Raw genomic sequence first — 18,325 nt, 5'->3', positions numbered from 1 at the left:
TAGCTCTGTTAATACATTCTGAATCTCGCCCTGTTTGGACAAAATGGTATATATTATCTAGATGCGCAGTCATTCCTGGTAACTTCCCTAAATACACTGCGGCTCGTCTGATACGTAATGATGCCATGATCATTTCGTCCTCTTTGCCGGGCACAGGGTCATATCTACAATCTACAAGAAGTTCCTTAAGCGTACGGGCATTTATGAGTTTGGGGGTACGTGAATGTGCTGACTCTTGAAAGGTAAGTTTATTTATTCTGGGTGGCGTAGAAAAAATATTGGTAGCACCTCCGGTAGCCCCGTCTGGGGTATCGGGTGTGAAAGGGTTCGTTGAACGTGATACAGCAACTATAGGTGTAGACACAGCTATAGAAGTAGCTGTAGGAACAGATGTAGAAACAGATGTGCTTGCCGGAACTTGTGTCAGGACTTGTTGCTGTAGAGATACGGGTACTGGATCTTGGCGTTGAACCTCCCTGGGAGGCGGTCTATGTGGGGCGGGATTAGCATACTCGGGAGCTGCGTCATCTAAATATGAGGAAAGAAAAACATCTTCTGCGGTTCTAGGATGCCCCTTAGGATGTACCTTTATTGGAAATAATGGGGGTGGCAAGTCTTTTGGTATTTCCGGAGTAGCCTTAGGTAATCCTTCGGCCAGAAGGGGATACATACCATTCATAAGGGCATTTCTTTGTCTGTCTACTTGTTCTGATTTCACTCGGGTACCTTCTTCAATTAATAGATTTTCTCGGACTTTATTTGAACTCTCTTTATTCTTCTCTTCCTGTCGGAGTGCTTTTTCTGTACGTCTATGTGATTCTTTACGCCATAACTCAATGGCGTCTTTCTGTGACTGTCTGACTTTCCTTTTCCATAACTCTTCCTCTACTTTCATGATGCACTCTGCATCCCAGGTCCCAGCTGCGGGCCACCTCTGACTTTCTGGTAATTCCTTGGTGTAGTCTACCCATAAATCTAGAAATAATATAGCGTCTAAGCCATGTTTATGATACATGAAGTACCCTGGAGTGTCCCTAGGAGGAATAGGAACGGCTTCTTCGAGTACCCCTTTTCTTGTTGTGATCTGTCTTAATTTCGAAAAGAGCGGCATATTGAAAACTGATCTGATACTTGATTTTGAACAAACTTAATACAGTAAACACAATAAGGAACAGTCATTCATACCACAATATGCAGAACGTTTTTAAAACATTTAACATTTAACATTTAACTGAGCAACGATGATGATGACGATCTAAGGAAAACTTAATCACTAAACATAATACTCGACATTAACTGAATTATTCTGAATTTATATACTTGATATACTAGATATACTGCTAAACAGTACAGATACACTGCTGAAACAGTGCAGACCGGATTTGTGTACCCAAATCCGTCTTGACCGGCACAACCTATGTGCACGTCAGAACGCCTCCCCAGTAATGGTACTCACCGGGTAGCTCGGAAACGGAAGGCCTCGGAAACTGAACTGAACTTCAACCAGACTGGACTCGACTCGAACACTTCGGAAACTGGACTCGACTCGGGACTTCGGAAACTGGTGGGCCTCTGTATACCTCGGATCTTGCTCTCTCAGCTAGGCTCTGGTCGGGATACTTCGCACTTCTCACCGCCTCGTCTGGGTGTTGATCGCAGCCTCAGTCGCCCCCGCTTGACCGGAGGGAGATACAGGAAATCCTGCTGGTACGCGTTATTGTCCGTCCAGCTGTGGCAGGAGACCGGGCCTGCAACGCACCGCCGGCGCGTGAGATGAGAAAGTGTCCCTGTTCGGGCGCCATTCTTGTGGTAAATAATTTAATTACCGGGACTTAATTTGATACAGAAACATAATAAAATAGCTCAGTAAATAAGAGGCAGAATCCGTGGTATTAGAGGTTCGGAATGGGCTTTATTCCAATGGTCGATTATAATCGGTTGCTCCAAGTTCCATCACCACGAAGGTTCAGGAAGTGAAGTACATACGTTATTGACAATCAATTACTTTTATACAATAGGCATTACAGTGAAGCAAATACAAGAGGCGTAACAATTGATAGTGTGGATAAAATATTCGTGCGTAGCAAAAATAGGCGTAACTAGGTGTGATTTAAAGAACGTCATCAGATGTGATGTCATAAGAGGGTGGTTACATGAAAGAATTTCGCAATGTCAGCAGAAATACTTGGCAGAAATGCGCGCGCAGCAGCATGACGTGTGATTGACGTGCAACTAGGGGGTGAAGGGGACTTGACATTTAGCTCTACATGTGGCGACAGAAGTCTGGAGGGTCAAGTCAACCTAATCCCAAATCATATCTAACATCCTATGTTTAAAGAACTAAGTTATCCAAAAGAGAGGTCTCTTCGCGTAGAATCTTATTCTATACTGACTATACTGACTGTTAGTGCGTGTACAAGCGTCTAAGTGTCTACACTAGATGCGAGGGCGGAAATCTTCCATAGCAATAGGGCTATGAATTACTTGCATAAAGACAGAGAAGCCGAGCCTTTGCTCGGTAGCTGGAAGAATGTTTACTTAAACTGCTAGACAGGAATGCATTGGGCAGGGAACGGAGCAGATAATTTCGAAGGTGAAATACAGTTTTTGGCAGGCAGCAGGCTGATGTCAGGCTTCGTGAGCCGCGCAGGGAATGAGACAAAGTTCATGGTCACAGATGCAGGCTCAGACTGGAGCTTTCAGAGGCAGAAGGCAAGAAGAGTTTGATGACAGAATCAGGGCCTACTTGCCTGGACTGTAAAATGGCATAAGTGAACCATATAAAGCCGGTGGCCTTTCATACTTAGGAATGGAATATCCGGCCTATTCATGGTGGATCTGACAGAGGACATGTTGACGGTGGACGCACATGTGTTTGCGTCTTCATAACTGGAACTGGAGGGAACATACATGTACTTATGATTCATACATGAAACCGTTGGGGTCCAAGATAGGGGACATAACTGATCAAAAAAATCCATATTTCCACACCTCAACCCATTTACATTCCAGGAAAGGATTTTAAAACTGAAAGGTGTGTTAGTAGTATTTATTAGGTCCTATATTGAGTATCTCGATGTCTTGATTGGGTGTTCAGCTGCACTGGTGAAGTCACTATCATGTTTTTGAGGGCTCTGAAGAATTTGGTTTAAGTGTCCACCCTTGTTCATCATGTCTGAGTGAGGTCTGCACTAATAAGTGTTGCCTAACCGCATGGGATTGATGTTGTAGGTTGCCGTCACTGTCATACCAGTAGAAAGAGTATAGAAATATTTGCGATACAGCAAACTATGAATGACATCCAAGAATGCAGCTACCAGCTACTTCAGGAAAAGACTCAAATAATGATAACAAAAAGAAAGGCTGAGCGAGATACTTGCTCTTGGCCGTAGTGCGCGCGCTGATTCTGTAAATGTGCCTTGATTTCAGGAAAGTTATACGTGAGATTGTCAAAGCTCTTAAAAGGAAAAAACGAAATGTCATTCAACAAGAGAGCGTTGGTTTCCATGCTCAATGGAAGACTCCAACACTGCTGAGTGAAAACATGCACACAAGGCACAGCAGGGAGTTAGCAAAGCGTGATTATCTGTTTTGACAACAAGCGTTCGGGAACTGAACAAGCAGACTTAGCTCTGACTCCTCGGAGCAGCTGATGCAGGAAATCCTTGGCAGCGGGATCCAACTCAGAGGAGCATCAGCAAAGGAATCCACAAAGAAGCGGTGAAGCGCGCTCCGAATCAGAGGAGCAGTGGCCGCTTACAGATATGCAGACGAGAGCTCCGACACCACAGACCTGCCTTGACATGACAACCATGGAATCCACAGAAAACATAGGAGGTCCTCGAACAACAAGCCATGGTCCACCAGCTCGCACAATGATTAATAAGCACTGGTTCTTCCCAGGGGAGGGGCTTATATAGGCAGTTCCAACCCCTGGATAGACATAAAGGCAGCACTAATGCCTTCTGGGAGTTGTGGTTCTTCCCAGTTGTCATACAAAAAACAGTCACACAGCACTAAATGGTGATGCTTTTCCTCCTCTATTATCTACTTTTACGGAGGATCATGACAGAAACTCACCCTAAGCCTGGTTCTATGCCTTATACCTAGATGCCGCCAGGGACTCCACTACCAGCTGACACATCCTCTGTCTCCCACTGTCCATTGCTCTGGTGGCATCCAAGTTCTGTCTCTCTATGCCTCCATGGCAGCCCATGGAACTTCTCCCACTGCGAACGAGACAAAGCATCCACAATATCATTGTCCACACCTGATAAATACCTGTCTTTGAACTGAATGTCCTTTCATACTAATTCAAGCACAAAACCCCTCAACAACTTGAGCACATGACTGTCTCTTGCTGACTGCCTGTTAACTACCTGAACCACAGCCATGTTGTTTATTCTAAAGAGTACCTTCTTGTGCTGCAACCATGTTCCCTACAGTGTGACAGCTACACCAATGAAAAAAACTCAAGAAATGTTATGCTTTGTCCCCCTTGTTTACAGCAGTACAGCCATTCCTCCGCACAGCAGTGTCCCTGCCAATACAGTCCAAAGCTTATGCCACCTGATGCACCTGAGTAAATCTGAACGTCCCAGTCAAAATCCAGTTGCGCTGTAATCGGAATGCCATGGAAGGAGTCCAGTAAGCACCACCAATACAGTCCAAAGCTTATGCCACCTGATGCATCTGAGTAAATCTGAACGTCCCAGTCAAAATCCAGTTGCGCTGTAATCGGAATGCCATGGAAGGAGTCCAGTAAGCACCACCACATCCACAGATCTGCCTTCATCCCCTAAGATAACCTAACATATTGGTATTGTAGGGAAAGTCCTGAGAGCGCCAATTCCAACCTCCTGTAGAATGTCCTCCCTGGCCCCCACCACCCTACAAGCAAAATTGAAGTGTCCTAACAGCACCTGTACCTCTCGAACTGTGACTTTATTTTCTCTCAGCATTGTGTCTAGCAGTACCTGCACACTCAAATTCTTTTAAAATGGAAGGTGCACTATCATAGCTACCGAATCCAACTCGATTACAAGAAAGGAGATTGTGGTCGCCGGACCCACCCTTTTTTCGAAGGCCAATGCAATTCCCGTGCCATCCATGACCTCCTGAAAACTTACCAGCAAATATTGTCAGTCCGCGTAACCGGAGTCCGAGACCATAAAAAAGTTATTGAGATAGTGTGTCACCTTTTCATGACTCGCTTGCATGAAATCCACTGCAGGAAACTGCTGAAGCACTCAAATAGCATGCATTAAATTGAGCATCCCATTGGGAGTGCTTTGTCAACATGCCATGACCAATCAAATTGAATACCCAGTAATTGAAAGTCATCCGGCTGCATGGGGAGTAACCAAATGTGTCAACCCCCATTGACACATTTTGCTGTATAAGCTCCTGGACCTGCCTGTTCCACCATGGCCACAGCCAAATCCTCAGAGGAATAAGACACCAACACGAGATCTTCCCTAATGAAGTAATTGAAAGATTGGCCATCCGGCCATGACAGATGTTGAATGAGCCTAAATTGCCCTGCCTCCTTCTTGGGCACCATCCCTATGGGGAAAACAATCAAATCTTCCAGCGGCCACTCGTCAAAAGACCCTGCCATCCTTCCTTCCTGCACCTCTTTTCTTTACTTATACCACACCACTTGTGGATGCGTTTTAACTGACCTCAAATTCTCCACCCAATGCCTTACTCTCAGGCCTATGTATCCCAACCTGAACCCCCAAGTAAAACATTCCAGCAAAATACATGCATCTTCCTTGTTCAGAGAGGGTCCCAACCAAGATGTGATTCTATCTAACTTAACCGACGTATAAGTTTTCCCCTGAGTGCCTTGTGTTCCTCACTTCCCCGATAACCTCCTGTGTTAGCCACTCCTGCTCTTCCTGAACCCTGTTGCCATTGTGAATTATGACGTCCTTGCTGGGACACTGACGTCCCCCTGCATTCCGATAGCAGTTGACAAGGGGGTGCCTCCCTTAGCACTTGGAGGATTTGTTCCTGAATCTACAATACTCCCTCATACACAGTCCCTTGTTGAAATCCCAACAAGCACATTGCATGCCTCCCTGGCTCTTACTAAATTTCCCACCCCTCCCCGGGTGGGATAGGCCTAAAAAGGCCAATATACCATGGGGAAACCACTTGCTGTGCAGATGGTCTTACCAACTTTGGCTGATCCCATTGTTTGCTGCCATAGGTCCATATCCCCTTCTGTGCCCATGACGAGATGGTCTCGTCATGGAGCACAGTCGCGCTGTGCCCCTGACGAGACCATCTCGTCATGGGACCCACCCTTGGGGGAAGCGCTGGCGCTCCCCCGTGATTCCTCGATCTTTTTTTTTTTTGCTGGGGAGGCAGGGGAAGACCTTCCCCTGCCTCCCCCCGCCCCCCGCCCGCGTCATCAATGACGTCAGCGCGCGAGCCGCGCTGACGTCACCGGAGGCTTCCCCTTTGCTCTCCGAGGCGCAGGAAGCCATTTGCTTCCTGCGCGTCGGAGAGTAAAGGTCAGTTTTGGGGCTGGGGAGGGGGTATTAGTGCATCGGTGGGGTAGGTAGGGTGGGGGCACAATGTTGGGGGGGGGTGGAAATGTTTTTTTGTACACTCTGCTTTGTTCCTGCGCTTGGATCGTCCAAGCGCAGGTGATTTTATGTGTAATTGCAAAAAAAAAAAAACGCTAGTTTTCGTTTCTTTGTCGTTTTCTGGGTTAGGGGTGCTGCTAGCGTGGGATGGGGGTGGGGGGCGAAATAAAGTAAGCATTAGGGGTTGAAAAGTGGCCAGATTGATTTTATGTGCATCCAAATACACCAGAATCATTTAGTTTTCCAGTGTAGTGCTAATTTCGTTTTCTGGTCTTCCTTTGAACAGCATTGTTGTTCCCCGGGGGCAAAATAAAGTTAGACAGAGGGATTGCAAAGTGGCCAGATTTATTTATTTTACATCTTGTGATCGGTGGGTGCTGGCAGGGGGGTGGGGGGTGAAACAAAATAAGTCAGAGGGGTTGCAAAGTGCCCTGTTTTTTTTTTTTAGTATGCAAATACACCAGCATCACAGAGTTTGCCAGTGAAGTGCTACTTTAGTTTACTCGTGTAACGTTGAAGAGCATTGTTGTTCCCAGGGGGGTGAAATAAAGTGAGACAGAGGGGTTGCAAAGTGGCCAGATTGATTTTATTTGCTTCCAAGTACACCAGCATCAGAGTTTGCCAGTGAAGTGCTACTTTCGTTTACTCGTCTAACTTTGAACAGCATTGTTGTTCCCGGGGGGGGCGAAATAAAGTAAGACAGAGGGGTTGCAAAGTGGCCAGATTGATTTTATTTGCTTCCAAGTACACCAGCATCAGAGTTTGCCAGTGAAGTGCTACTTTAGTTTTCTCGTCTTCCTTTGAACAGTATTGTTGTTCCCAGGGGGGGGCTAAATAAAGTAAGACAGAGGGGTTGCAAAGTGGCCAGATTGATTTCATTTGCATCCAAGTACACCAGCATCAGAGTTTGCCAGTGCAGTGCGACTTTCGTTTTCTCGTCTAACTTTGAGCAGCATTGTTGTTCCCAGGGGGGGGCGAAATAAAGTAAGACAGAGGGGTTGCAAAGTGGCCAGATTGATTTTATTTGCATCCAAGTACACCAGCATCAGAGTTTGCCAGTGAAGTGCTTCTTTCGTTTTCTTGTCTTCCTTTGAACAGTATTGTTGTTCCCAGGGGGGGCGAAATAAAGTAAGACAGAGGGGTTGCAAAGTGGCCAGATTGATTTTATTAGCATCCAAGTACACCAGCATCAGAGTTTGCCAGTGAAGTGCTACTTTCGTTTACTCGTCTAACTTTGAACAGCATTGTTGTTCCCAGGGGGGGGCGAAATAAAGTAAGACAGAGGGGTTGCAAAGTGGCCAGATTGATTTTATTTGCTTCCAAGTACACCAGCATCAGAGTTTGCCAGTGAAGTGCTACTTTAGTTTTCTCGTCTTCCTTTGAACAGTATTGTTGTTCCCAGGGGGGGGGCTAAATAAAGTAAGACAGAGGGGTTGCAAAGTGGCCAGATTGATTTCATTTGCATCCAAGTACACCAGCATCAGAGTTTGCCAGTGCAGTGCGACTTTCGTTTTCTCGTCTAACTTTGAGCAGCATTGTTGTTCCCAGGGGGGGGCGAAATAAAGTAAGACAGAGGGGTTGCAAAGTGGCCAGATTGATTTTATTTGCATCCAAGTACACCAGCATCAGAGTTTGCCAGTGAAGTGCTTCTTTCGTTTTCTTGTCTTCCTTTGAACAGTATTGTTGTTCCCAGGGGGGGTGAAATAAAGTAAGACAGAGGGGTTGCAAAGTGGGCAGATTGATTTTATTAGCATCCAAGTACACCAGCATCAGAGTTTGCCAGTGAAGTTCTACTTTCTTTTTCTCGTCTTCCTTTGAACAGTATTGTTGTTCCCAGGGGGGGCGAAATAAAGTAAGACAGAGGGGTTGCCAAGTGGCCAGATTGTTTTTATTTGCATCCAAGTACACCAGCATCAGAGTTTGCCAGTGAAGTGCTTCTTTCGTTTTCTCATCTAACTTTGAACAGCATTGTTGTTCCCAGGGGGGGCGAAATAAAGTAAGACAGAGGGGTTGCAAAGTGGCCAGATTGATTTCATTTGCATCCAAGTACACCAGCATCAGAGTTTGCCAGTGTATTGCTACTTTTGTTTTCTCGTCTTCCTTTGAACAGCATTGTTGTTTCCAGGGTGGGAGAGTGTACTATTTCTGGAGGTACTGCAATACCTGGTTGATGGGTGAATTGGAAAACACAATGTGCACCATGGTTCTGTGTTTATGGATGTGGTCTACCATACTGCTTATGTTTTGTAAGGATGTAAGCAATGGACAGTGAAACGGTTCCCTTCAGGGCCCTCTAGTCATGTCCATAACTTTTCCGGTGAAACCACTCGCTGATTTCTGAATAGTTAGTGAGAGATCGTTTAGGTAACCATGTTGTTTCTGCTTACATTTCACATGCTTTGCATTCCCTAGGAGTGTTTTTTTTTTTTTTAGGCAGCGTATTACTCTTATCAAGTGCATAATTTGAATTGAGCCACATCCAAGTGTTTATAGCGGGCACAATTAGGTTATAGCTGAAGGCAGTGCGAGTTTCTCTCAGTGGGCAAGTATGGCGTTCAGTGGGGATGTGGCACTATTGCCGGAGCTGTTGAATTTGGAAATGGGGAACCGGGTTCAGCATTCATGACCAGTCCACCACACCACTGTACTGAGGGAGCACATTCCCATGCTACACCGTAGAAGGCCCCACTAGACCTTAGAAGGCTTGATGTCTTAGCACAAGCAGGTGTACTGTAGTGGTGTCAACTTACAAAAGAGTACAAGTAGAGGTATAAAAGTACAATAAATGGCAGACACGCAAAACACAGGAACACACTGGGTAGGCACTTCTACGGGCATGGAGAACAGAATTTCCTATAATGTAAAGACTTCCTTCAGACAATAGAGAGGGTGTGAATTAAGTTTGGAAGTGTCTTTGCAGGAGGAGAACTTTGAGGTTAGTTTTGAAGGACTGGGAAGAGGGAGGGGGCGGTCCGGAGCTGAGGCTCAGTTCCAGATTCTCGCCGCGTTGCTTGTAAAGGATTGGGCCATCGATCTTTCCTTTTTGAAAGTGGGAGGGTCTTGCAATACATTTTGCGCAGTACGTGATGGTCTAGAGCATTATATGCATATGTTACAATAAAGTTTTTTTTCTTCTTTTTATTCTAGTCTAAAGCTTTTCGACGGTGGCTGTTCTGCAGTTTTGTGTAGTTGCATTGTGTTGGTAAGAAATTTTTTGTTGTTGTATTTACACCAAATGAGTAATAATATAATGTCTGAATGAATTTTTTTGTAAGTGATGTCATAATGGCGGCATATTTAGTTAGTGGTTTGAGCATGAAATTCTTTGTGATGTGTTTTGCATAGTCTTATGTGTAATTTCTTTTCTCTTTCTTTTTTAGTGGGATATTGTTGATCCATACTGTGTCTGTACAGAGTTGGTGGTGGTGAGTAGTTTAGCTGCCTCTGGCAAGTGAGTGGTATAGTTTTGGAGTATATTTGAGTTTTTGATAAAGGTGCTTTTTGTTTATTAATTATTTTACAAAGAGTTTGTTGTTGTTGACTTGTTTGACAAGTTACCTTTATTAGTAAGCAATATGGCTAGCCGTAGAATGACTGCTCAACAGGTGGTCGGTATGCTTCTTGAATCTTCCTCTGAGCATGATTATGAGACTGACAGTGCGTCTGAGGGAGAGGAGGGAGGGGAAGATTCTGGCAGTGAGTTTTCTCTCAACATGGAATCATCGGATGATGAAGGTACTCTCAGTGCAGATGAAGGTACTCTTGGTGTGGATGAAGCAACTCTCAGTGCGGATGAAATGCCTGTCTTAGAGGAGGAAACTGCTGTGCCGATGGTGCAAGAGGCATCTGGATTGCAGTCTGAGGCTGCTAGGCTTCCTACTGGAAGTGCTGGACTTTGGGTTGATCCAAACATGGTGCAGCCGGTGTTGCCTGCCTTTAGCGGTGATGCAAGGTGTACAGTCAATTGTGAATTTTTTTTGCCTATACAGTTATTTCAGTTGTTTATGGATGATGTATTTTTGGGTGAGATTGTTGAGCAGACAAATTTGTATGCTGAACAGTTTTTGAGGAACAACAGCGACAAACTTAGGCCCCAGTCTAGAGCTACCCGGTGGACTCCCACATATCTGGAAGAGATGAAGAAGTTTTTGGGTTTGACTTTATTGATGGGTGTGGTAAGGAAGCCAACCTTGGCTTCATATTGGTCTACTAGCCCCTTGTTGGCAACTGCCATATTTCCTGCAGTTATGACTCGTAATCGGTATTTACTTTTGCTACGTATGCTGCATTTTGTTGATAATTCTATGGCGTTGCCACGAGATCACCCTGACTGTGACCGTCTTTTTAAGATTCGGCCCGTTCTTGATCACTTAGTGGATCGATTTTCTGAGATCTATACTCCAGGGAAAGAAATATCTATTGATGAGTCTTTGGTCTTGTTCAAGGGCCGTTTGGTTTTTAGGCAGTACATACAAAACGTAGTGAGGCGACATCAACATTGCCCATCTCAAATGTCGCATCACTATGTTTTGGGCCCTTGCCTGTCGCGGGTACTTGGGCCTCCCACACAAGTGAGGCACCATTTTTACCGGGAGACCCAGGGGAACGCTGGGAGGTGTGAAATTTGAGTGAGCCCGGTGATGCCACAACTTTCCCACACAAAAAAGTGTGAAAAAAGTGATTTTTTCAGCTAAAATTGAGGTTTGCAGGGGATTCTGGGTAAGGAAACGTTGGGGGATCCGCGCAAGCCATACCTCCCTGGAAGCCCCCGGGTGTCTAGTTTTCAGAAATGTATGGGTTTGGTAGGTTTCCCTAGATGGCCGCCGTGCCCCGGGCCAAAAACCCAAGAGACCCCCCTTGCAAAACCAGGTGGTTTTGAGATAGGCAATGTTGATGTCGCATCACTACGTTTTGGGCCCTTGCCTGTCGCGGGTACTTGGGCCTCCCACACAAGTGAGGCACCATTTTTACCGGGAGACCCAGGGGAACGCTGGGAGGTGGGAAATTTGAGTGAGCCCGGTGATGCCACAACTTTCCCACACAAAAAAGTGTGGAAAAAGTGATTTTTTCAGCTAAAATTGAGGTTTGCGGGGGATTCTGGGTAAGGAAACGTTGGGGGATCCGCGCAAGCCATACCTCCCTGGAAGCCCCCGGGTGTCTAGTTTTCAGAAATGTATGGGTTTGGTAGGTTTCCCTAGATGGCCGCCGTGCCCCGGGCCAAAAAGCCAAGAGACCCCCCTTGCAAAACCAGGTGGTTTTGAGATAGGCAATGTTGATGTCGCATCACTACGTTTTGGGCCCTTGTCTGTCGCGGGTACTTGGGCCTCCCACACAAGTGAGGCACCATTTTTACCGGGAGACCCAGGGGAACGCTGGGAGGTGGGAAATTTGAGTGAGCCCGGTGATGCCACAAGTTTCCCACACAAAAAAGTGTGAAAAAAGAGATTTTTTTCAGCTAAAATTGAGGTTTGCGGGGGATTCTTGGTAAGGAAACGTTGGGGGATCCGCGCAAGCCATACCTCCCTGGAAGCCCCCGGGTGTCTAGTTTTCAGAAATGTATGGGTTTGGTAGGTTTCCCTAGATGGCCGCCGTGCCCCGGGCCAAAAACCCAAGAGACCCCCCTTGCAAAACCAGGTGGTTTTGAGATAGGCAATGTTGATGTCGCATCACTACGTTTTGGGCCCTTGCCTGTCGCGGGTACTTGGGCCTCCCACACAAGTGAGGCACCATTTTTACCGGGAGACCCAGGGGAACGCTGGGAGGTGTGAAATTTGAGTGAGCCCGGTGATGCCACAACTTTCCCACACAAAAAAGTGTGGATAAAGTGATTTTTTCAGCTAAAATTGAGGTTTGCGGGGGATTCTGGGTAAGGAAACGTTGGGGGATCCGCGCAAGCCATACCTCCCTGGAAGCCCCCGGGTGTCTAGTTTTCAGAAATGTATGGGTTTGGTAGGTTTCCCTAGATGGCCGCCGTGCCCCGGGCCAAAAACCCAAGAGACCCCCCTTGCAAAACCAGGTGGTTTTGAGATAGGCAATGTTGATGTCGCATCACTACGTTTTGGGCCCTTGCCTGTCGCGGGTACTTGGGCCTCCCACACAAGTGAGGCACCAATTTTACCGGGAGACCCAGGGGAACGCTGGGAGGTGTGAAATTTGAGTGAGCCAGGTGATGCCACAAGTTTCCCACACAAAAAAGTGTGAAAAAAGTGATTTTTTCAGCTAAAATTGAGGTTTGCGGGGGATTCTGGGTAAGGAAACGTTGGGGGATCCGCGCAAGCCATACCTCCCTGGAAGCCCCCGGGTGTCTAGTTTTCAGAAATGTATGGGTTTGGTAGGTTTCCCTAGATGGCCGCCGTGCCCCGGGCCAAAAACCCAAGAGACCCCCTTGCAAAACCAGGTGGTTTTGAGATAGGCAATGTTGATGTCGCATCACTACGTTTTGGGCCCTTGCCTGTCGCGGGTACTTGGGCCTCCCACACAAGTGAGGCACCATTTTTACCGGGAGACCCAGGGGAACGCTGGGAGGTGGGAAATTTGAGTGAGCCCGGTGATGCCACAACTTTCCCACACAAAAAAGTGTGGAAAAAGTGATTCTTTCAGCTAAAATTGAGGTTTGCGGGGGATTCTGGGTAAGGAAACGTTGGGGGATCCACGCAAGCTATACCTCCCTGGAAGCCCCCGGGTGTCTAGTTTTCAGAAATGTATGGGTTTGGTAGGTTTCCCTAGATGGCCGCCGTGCACCGGGCCAAAAACCCAAGAGACCCCCCTTGCAAAACCAGGTGGTTTTGAGATAGGCAATTTTGATGTAACCTCACTATGTTTTGCGCCGTTTCCTGTCGCGGGCAATAGGCCAACCCACACAAGTGAGGTACCGTTTTTCTCGTAAGACTTTGGGGAACGCGGGGTGGGTGGAAAATTGTGGATCCACGCAGATTCCGGAACTTTCCACGACAGAAATGTGGGGAAAATGTGTTTTTTTTGACAATTTTTTTGGTTTGCAAGGGATTCTGGGTAACAGACCCTGGTGGGAGGCAGTCAAGTCACCCCATCCTGGATTCCCCTGGGTGTCTAGTTTTCAAAAATGTATAGGTTTGCTAGGTTTCCCAAGGTGCCCGCAGAGCTAGGGTTCAAAAACTACAGCTAGTCATTTTTCCAAAAAAGGGTCATTTTTCACTGCGAAATTGAGGTGTGACCAGGTTGCGTTTTGCGCCGTTTCCTGTCGCGGGCACTAGGCCGACCCACACAAGTGAGGTACCATTTTTCTCGAAAGACTTTGGGGAACGCGGGGTGGGTGGAAATTTGTGGATCTACGCAGATTCCGGTACTTTCCACGACAGAAATGTGGGGAAAATTTGTTTTTTTTGACAATTTTTTAGGTTTGCAAGGGATTCTGGGTAACAGACCCTGGTGGGAGGCAGTCAAGTCACCCCATCCTGGATTCCCCTGGGTGTCTAGTTTTCAAAAATGTATAGGTTTGCTAGGTTTCCCAAGGTGCCCGCAGAGCTAGGGTTCAAAAACTACAGCTAGTAATTTTTCCAAAAAAGGGTCATTTTTCACTGCGAAATTGAGGTGTGACCAGGTTGCGTTTTGCGCCGTTTCCTGTCGCGGGCACTAGGCCAATCCACACAAGTGAGGTACCATTTTTCTCGAAAGACTTTGGGGAACGCGGGGTGGGTGGAAATTTGTGGATCCACACAGATTCCGGAACTTTCCACGACAGAAATGTGTGGAAAATGTGTTTTTTATGACAATTTATTAGGTTTGCAAGGGATTCTGGGTAACAGACCCTGGTGGGAGGCAGTCAAGTCACCCCATCCTGGATTCCCCTGGGTGTCAGTTTTCAAAAATGTATAGGTTTGCTAGGTTTCCCAAGGTGCCCGCAGAGCTAGGGTTCAAAAACTACAGCTAGTCATTTTTCCAAAAAAGGGTCATTTTTCACTGCGAAATTGAGGTGTGACCAGGTTGCGTTTTGTGCCATTTCCTGTCGCGGGCACTAGGCCGATCCACACAAGTGAGGTACCGTTTTTCTCGTAAGACTTTGGGGAACGCGGGGTGGGTGGAAATTTGTGGATCCACGCAGATTCCGGAACTTTCCACGACAGAAATGTGGGGAAAATGTGGTTTTTTTGCCAATTTTTTAGGTTTGCAAGGGATTCTGGGTAACAGACCCTGGTGGGAGGCAGTCAAGTCAGCCCATCCTGGATTCCCCTGGGTGTCTAGTTTTCAAAAATGTATAGGTTTGCTAGGTTACCCAAGGTGCCCGCAGAGCTAGGGTTCAAAAACTACGGCTAGTCATTTTTCCAAAAAAGGGTCATTTTTCACTGCGAAATTGAGGTGTGACCACGTTGCGTTTTGCGCCGTTTCCTGTCACGGACACTAGGCCGACCCACACAAGTGAGGTACCGTTTTTCTCAAAAGACTTTGGGGAACGCGGGGTGGGTGGAAATTTGTGGAACCACACAGATTCCAGAACTTTCCACGACTTTCCACGACAGAAATGTGGGGAAAATGTGTTTTTTTTAACAATTTTTTAGGTATGCAAGGGATTCTGGGTAACAGACCCTGGTGGGAGGCAGTCAAGTCACCCCATCCTTGATTCCCCTGGGTGTCTAGTTTTCAAAAATGTATAGGTTTGCTAGGTTTCCCAAGGTGCCCGCAGAGCTAGGGTTCAAAAACTACAGCTAGTCATTTTTCCAAAAAGGGGTCCTTTTTCACTGCGAAATTGAGGTGTGACCAGGTTGCGTGTTGCGCCGTTTCCTGTCGCGGGCACTAGGCCGATCCACATAAGTGAGGTACCGTTTTTCTCGTAAGACTTTGGGGAACGCGGGGTGGGTGGAAATTTGTGGATCTACGCAGATTCCGGAACTTTCCACGACAGAAATGTGGGGAAAATGTGTATTTTTTGCCAATTTTTTAGGTTTGCAAGGGATTCTGGGTAACAGACCCTGGTGGGAGGCCCTCAAGTCACCCCATCCTGGATTCCCCTGGGTGTCTACTTTTCAAAAATGTATAGGTTTGCTAGGTTTCCCAAGGTGCCCGCAGAGCTAGGGTTCAAAATCTACAGCTAGTCATTTTTCCAAAAAAGGGACATTTTTCACTGCGAAATTGAGGTGTGACCAGGTTGCGTTTTGCGTCATTTCCTGTCGCGGGCACTAGGCCGACCCACACAAGTGAGGTACCGTTTTTCTCGTAAGACTTTGGGGAACGCGGGGTGGGTGGAAATTTGTGGAACCACACAGATTCCAGAACTTTCCACGACTTTCCACGACAGAAATGTGGGGAAAATGTGTTTTTTTAAACAATTTTTTAGGTATGCAAGGGATTCTGGGTAACAGACCCTGGTGGGAGGCAGTCAAGTCACCCCATCCTTGATTCCCCTGGGTGTCTAGTTTTCAAAAATGTATAGGTTTGCTAGGTTTCCCAAGGTGCCCGCAGAGCTAGGGTTCAAAAACTACAGCTAGTCATTTTTCCAAAAAGGGGTCCTTTTTCACTGCGAAATTGAGGTGTGACCAGGTTGCGTGTTGCGCCGTTTCCTGTCGCGGGCACTAGGCCGATCCACATAAGTGAGGTACCGTTTTTCTCGTAAGACTTTGGGGAACGCGGGGTGGGTGGAAATTTGTGGATCTACGCAGATTCCGGAACTTTCCACGACAGAAATGTGGGGAAAATGTGTATTTTTTGCCAATGTTTTAGGTTTGCAAGGGATTCTGGGTAACAGACCCTGGTGGGAGGCCCTCAAGTCACCCCATCCTGGATTCCCCTGGGTGTCTACTTTTCAAAAATGTATAGGTTTGCTAGGTTTCCCAAGGTGCCCGCAGAGCTAGGGTTCAAAATCTACAGCTAGTCATTTTTCCAAAAAAGGGACATTTTTCACTGCGAAATTGAGGTGTGACCAGGTTGCGTTTTGCGTCATTTCCTGTCGCGGGCACTAGGCCGACCCACACAAGTGAGGTACCGTTTTTCTCGTAAGACTTTGGGGAACGCGGGGTGGGTGGAAAATTGTGGATCCACGCAGATTCCGGAACTTTCCACGACAGAAATGTGTGGAAAATGTGTTTTTTTGGACAATTTTTTAGGTTTGCAAGGGATTCTGGGTAACAGACCCTGGTGGGAGGCAGTCAAGTCACCCCATCCTGGATTCCCCTGGGTGTCTAGTTTTCAAAAATGTATAGGTTTGCTAGGTTTCCCAAGGTGCCCGCAGAGCTAGGGTTCAAAAACTACAGCTAGTCATTTTTCCAAAAACGGTCATTTTTCACTGCGAAATTGAGGTGTGACCAGGTTGCGTTTTGCGCCGTTTCCTGTCACGGGCACTAGGTCGATCCACACAAGTGAGGTACCGTTTTTCTCGTAAGACTTTGGGGAACGCGGGGTGGGTGGAAATTTGTGGATCCACGCAGATTCCGGAACTTTCCACGACAGAAATGTGTGGAAAATGTGTTTTTTTTGCCAATTTTTTAGGTTTGCAAGAGATTCCTGGTAACAGACCCCGGTGGGAGGCAGTCAAGTCACCCCATCCTGGATTCCCCTGGGTGTCTAGTTTTCAAAAATGTATAGGTTTGTTAGGTTTCCCAAGGTGCCCGCTGAGCTAGGGTTAAAAAACTACAGCTAGTCATTTTTCCAAAAAAGGGTCATTTTTCACTGCGAAATTGAGGTGTGACCAGGTTGCGTTTTGCGCCGTTTCCTGTCAAGGGCACTAGGCCGACCCACACAAGTGAGGTACCGTTTTTCTCGTAAGACTTTGGGGAACACGGGGTGGGTGGAAATTTGTGGATCCACGCAGATTCCGGAACTTTCCACGACAGAAATGTGTGGAAAATGTGTTTTTTTTGACAATTTTTTAGGTTTGCAAGGGATTCTGGGTAACAGACCCTGGTGGGAGGCAGTCAAGTCACCCCATCCTGGATTCCCCTGTGTGTCTAGTTTTCAAAAATGTATAGGTTTGCTAGGTTTCCTAAGGTGCCCGCAGAGCTAGGGTTCAAAAACTACAGCTAGTCATTTTTCCAAAAAAGGGTCATTTTTCACTGTGAAATTGAGGTGTGACCAGGTTGCGTTTTGCGCAGTTTCCTGCCGCGGGCACTAGGCCGACCCACACAAGTGAGGTACCGTTTTTCTCGTAAGACTTTGGGGAACGCGGGGTGGGTAGAAATTTGTGGATCCACGCAGATTCCGGAACTTTCCACGACAGAAATGTGGGGAAAATGTGTTTTTTTTGACAATTTTTTAGGTTTGCAAGGGATTCTGGGTAACAGACCCTGGTGGGAGGCCCTCAAGTCACCCCATCCTGGATTCCCCTGGGTGTCTACTTTTCAAAAATGTATAGGTTTGCTAGGTTTCCCAAGGTGCCCGCAGAGCTAGGGTTCAAAATCTACAGCTAGTCATTTTTCCAAAAAAGGGACATTTTTCACTGCGAAATTGAGGTGTGACCAGGTTGCGTTTTGCGTCATTTCCTGTCGCGGGCACTAGGCCGACCCACACAAGTGAGGTACCGTTTTTCTCGTAAGACTTTGGGGAACACGGGGTGGGTGGAAATTTGTGGATCCACGCAGATTCCGGAACTTTCCACGACAGAAATGTGTGGAAAATGTGTTTTTTTTGACAATTGTTTAGGTTTGCAAGGGATTCTGGGTAACAGACCCTGGTGGGAGGCAGTCAAGTCACCCCATCCTGGATTCCCCTGGGTGTCTAGTTTTCAAAAATGTATAGGTTTGCTAGGTTTCCCAAGGTGC

Source organism: Triturus cristatus, chromosome 11 (assembly GCF_964204655.1).
Source record: "Triturus cristatus chromosome 11, aTriCri1.1, whole genome shotgun sequence".
In the NCBI taxonomy this organism is placed as follows: Eukaryota; Metazoa; Chordata; class Amphibia; order Caudata; family Salamandridae; genus Triturus; species Triturus cristatus.
This window is presented reverse-complemented; position numbering follows the sequence as displayed.